Below are 4,653 nucleotides of genomic sequence, written 5' to 3' on the forward strand. Positions count from 1 at the left end.
TGCCTCTGAAAGCCCCCAAAACAGCTTCAGAAAAAAAGCCTCTGAAGCTCTGTTTGGGGGCTTCGTTTCTGAAGCTCTGTTTCTGATGCTTTTTTCAGACTCTGAAACCTCCGTTTGAGAAGCTGGGTGGGTTACATTCAGAGTATAAGGTGCATCCAGATTTTCACCCTCTTTTTTTGGGGAAAAAGGTGCTTCTTATACTCCGAAAAATACGAAATGCGTTCTTTTCCGTAGATTCCTTCTCTCACCGTGGATGGCACAACTTTCTGCACCTTTGACAAGGTTAAAGTCAGAATTGTGCTGGATTCTTCCAACGTTCAGCATCAGAAAATCCGCATGACGCTGGTGGAACCCAAGGTAGGTTCCTGGTAATATGAACGGTGGCCGTGGAGGGACACTTGAAGCAGCCCTTGGTCTCTTTATGGAGCTTATGCCAGATGGGAAAGACCCCCAAAATGTCCTGAAAAGGAACACTGGAACGATTTTGGAGGAAGGCCGTGACTTTGAATTGAGATTTTAAAGGCTGCTTTTGCTTATAGATGGAGGCTTCTTAAAAGGCTTTATCACCCAAGATTTTAAAACTGGTCCACAATAGCAATAGCAATAGCACTTAGGCTTACTGTATTTTTATTTTATTTTATTTTTTTATAAAAAGTTTTATTTTTACAATCATATCAAATAATTCATCCAATGTACAGTTATATACAATTAGTCGGGCTTGCCCAGTCACCACCACCCTTTTTAACACTCTTCCCTCTTCTACCTTCTTTTACTTTCCAAACCTTCCTCTCCTTCTCTTATCTACATCCGCTCCTCCCTACACCCTACACCTTCCTTCTCCTCTACTATCCCTCTTCCTTCCTCTTCTCCTCTTTCCTACCTCCTACTCTCTCTTTCTCCCTCCTCACCGCTCTAAAATGGTAACTATGCAGACCCGACCCTACATTAATTATATTTCTTCAATAATCCCTGTACATTAACCATCACTCCATCTCTACCAAACCCCCCAATTCCCTCCCCTTACCCCCACCCCCACCCCGACTTCCCAGAACAAAATGCAGGGTATCAAAACTAACAATCATAATCCAAAATAATTCCTAAATTATAATCTCTAGTCACACCACACTTAGTCACACTCTCAATTCCCCTCTCCTTCAAAAATATATCTAATACAAAATATTTCCTAAATTTACTCATATGCTATTCGATATTTTTTTATCTGATACTTATTTTGAATATAATCAATCCACATTTTCCATTCTAAAATATATTTTTCTAGTGTATAGTCTTTCAAGTAAGCGGAGATTTTGTCATCTCTGCCAGATTTGATACTTTGAGTGTCCATTCTTCGATTGTAGGTAATTCTTCTTTCTTCCAATACTGAGCAATCAAAAGTCTTGCGACTGTTATTAAGTTCAAAATCAATTTAGTCTCTATAGCTGTATAGTCCATAATTATTCCTAGTAGAAAGAACTGCGGAGTAAACTTAATCTTCTTTTTCAAAATATTCTGCATGATCCACCATACTTTAATCCAAAATGCTTTAACTTTTTTACAAGTCCACCATATATGGTAATAAGTAGCATCTTCACAATCGCATCTCCAACATTTAGCAAGATCTAATATGTGTTTCTTGTAAACAGGTAATGTCATTTTAAATTGTTTCAGACTCTGAAACCTCCGTTTGAGAAGCTGGGTGGGTTACATTCAGAGTATAAGGTGCATCCAGATTTTCACCCTCTTTTTTTGGGGAAAAAGGTGCGTCTTATACTCCGAAAAATACGGTATATATCTCTTCACAGTGCTTTCCAGCTCTCTCTAAGATTTAAAGAGTCAGCTTCTTGCCCCCAACAATTTGGGTCCTCATTTTACCGACCTTGGAAGGATGGAAGGCTGAGTCAACCTTGAGTCGGTCAGGATCAAATTCCTGGCTGTGGGCAGTTTGCTTGCAATACTGCATTCTAACTACTGCGCCACCATGGCTCAATTGTAATTATTATATATATATAAAAGCGAAAACCACTCACGCATTAATCACGAAATCTCCAGAACCGTAAAGCCTACGAACTTGAAATTTGCCGTGTATGTTCCTCTTGGCTTCTAGGTGCTCACTAAGAAAGGATTTTTCGAAATGACCATCACAGCCATTAGTATTTTCTATATTATTATAACATGCTCTGATGCTAATTAGTTAGACGTTCTCTTCACTTGAAAATAACTCTGGAGAGAATGGGATAGCATAGGACAGGCTTCTACGGGACAAGCCTCATGGAGAGAAGGGGCTAGAAAGCCTGAGGGAGAGAAGGAGATAGGATAGGGGAAGAATCAAACTATAAGTGTCGATTTATCAAGCTCGATCACATAGTTTTGTATGGGGATCCAGCTAGTTTATTAAGCTAGTTTTATGTACAGACCCCTTATATTCTGGACATAAACTGTTTTCAACTTCTTCCCTCAAGACGACGCTATCGGGCTTTGTGTGCCAAAAATAGGCACAATGACAATTTTTTCCCCATGCCATCACTCTGCTAAGCAACAAATTCCCACAATATTGTAGAAGGCTATTATCCTCATCTTTCCTATTACCTGTTTCCTTACCTTCTAATGACCATACATTGCTTATATCTGACAATTTATAGTTTTATTTAGTATCCTAGTATGATTTATGTTGATTGCTTATTTAGTATCCTATGACCATCTATCACTAAGTGTTGTATTTTGATTTATGATCATTTTATGATTTAGGATGGATGATCACATGATTGTGATCATGATTTATCACTTTGTTGCTTGTATGCACACTGAGAGCTTATGCACCGCAGACAAATTCCTTGTGTGTCCAATCGCACTTGGCCAGTAAAGAATTCTATTCTATTAAAAACCAAATTATTGTTTCCTTAAGTTGCGTCTAACACCGTTTTCTTATTTTTCAGATATTAGGCTATTCCAGCGAGACTCCACAGTCAAGTGGTAATGAAGAACCAGAAATGAAAAAGAAGAAACTGAAAAAGTAACTTCATTTTAGAAATGAATGTTATTTGGTTTGGAGATAAATTATATATGAAAGGGGAGCGGGGGGGAGAGAGGGAAAGGATATTTTTTATACTTGTAGAAAAGACTTATAAAGAAATTAGCATTTGCCCATTTTTAAAACCATCCCTGATAAATAATACAATTGCCTACCCCTGTTCATATATCTTATTAAAGAATCCAACCAAAACTGAACTTCTGGGACTTTCTCCAGAAGCAGGAAACAACACAATATTTTAAAATTTCCGTGACAAAGGAAAGTAAATACAGAGGTTTTGTGAATTTAGAACGGCATTCCAGCCTTTTCATTTGGATGCACCTTTTAATTCGTCAGCAAAACAAAGCTAGTTTCTAAAATCTTTTAAACTATTTTTTAGTCCCTTGGTCTATCTTTGTCAAAAAAAAATATAGTACAAGGAAATGATAAATAGGATCGATAATTATCACAGATCAAAAGCAGAGAGCAGCCAGGAAAGGCCATGTTAATGTTCACAGTTTCCAGGCTCCGATGTGGGTCCCTTTTTTTTCATGGTATGGAGATACTTGATAATGATTGAAGTATTTGTGATATGATGCCACTGCCAGATAAAGCTATTTTAAGAAGAGCACCTGCTTCCATTTTCTAAAAGAAAACAAGTGGGGCAGGACGAGGTGAATTAGAAAGGGCCATAATCCCCAAAGGATTGACAGTTAAAGTTGCAAGCTTCGGATTCACAATTTGCGCTTCAAGTTTTCTAATCTGCATCTCTCTTGTTACAGATAAAATTACCAATCCCCAGTTACTTAATTAACTTACTTAATGAGTGCTGTAAAGAAAATCCAGTTCCCAGCTAATTAGGAAGGATGGATTAAACAGCCAAGGAAGAAAAGTTAAAGTGAAGTTAAATGAGAAAGCGCCTTCTCTATTACAAAGCGTCCCAGCAACCTTGCCATGCAGCCTCTGAGCTTTTCCATAGCAAGGCTGAAATATAGCAAAAGATAACTTGTCTATGGAGATTCTCAGTCATCCAGGTCATGGTTGTCCCAAAGATGCCTTTTTCCAAGAGGCAACTGGACTGTTTTTTCTTTCAAGGTGTTTCGCTTCTCATCCAGGAAGCTCCTTCAACTGAACGTCTTCAGAGAAAAATCAGAAAGTCTAGTTGCCACTTGAAAAAAGGCACCTTTGGGACAGCAAAAGATAACTTTATAGCATTTTTTTAAAATATAGAGATTGAGATCGAGGATTTTGTATATGTGTTCAATTGTTCCTGTAAAGGTTAAAAAAAATATATGAAGAGCCATTCTCTGGCTTCTATCTTGGCACTAGCCAATCTAAGATGGGGGAAGAGGCTGTTTTCTTACTGTGCAGAACCACAGTACTTTTAAAAAACAATCAACCAACAAAAAAGAACAAAAGCACTCTAAGCTAGGGGTCTCCAACCTTGGCAACTTTAAGCTTGGCGAACTTCAACTCCCAACAAATTCTGGGAGTTGAAGTCTGCCAGGCTTAAAGTTGCCAAGGTTGGAGACCCCTGCTCTAAGCTACTAACGTAGGCTTTTCAGAGTATAACAAACTGGGCTGGGAAACCATGGTTATCTTAAACATATAAAGTTTTTTTTAATGATGAAACATAATTCCAGTCA

The 4,653-nt window shown here is 38.1% G+C and overlaps 1 long non-coding RNA gene across 1 annotated transcript; it reads left to right on the forward strand.

Annotated features, from left to right (window-relative positions):
• Positions 1-212: 212 nt before the first annotated feature.
• Positions 213-3,319, forward strand: LOC131199282 (uncharacterized). The gene is made up of 2 exons (XR_009155315.1): positions 213-357; positions 2,934-3,319. It is a non-coding gene; the product is annotated as an uncharacterized LOC131199282 (long non-coding RNA).
• Positions 3,320-4,653: the final 1,334 nt, after the last annotated feature.

This window comes from Ahaetulla prasina, chromosome 5 (assembly GCF_028640845.1).
Source record: "Ahaetulla prasina isolate Xishuangbanna chromosome 5, ASM2864084v1, whole genome shotgun sequence".
Taxonomy (NCBI): Eukaryota; Metazoa; Chordata; class Lepidosauria; order Squamata; family Colubridae; genus Ahaetulla; species Ahaetulla prasina.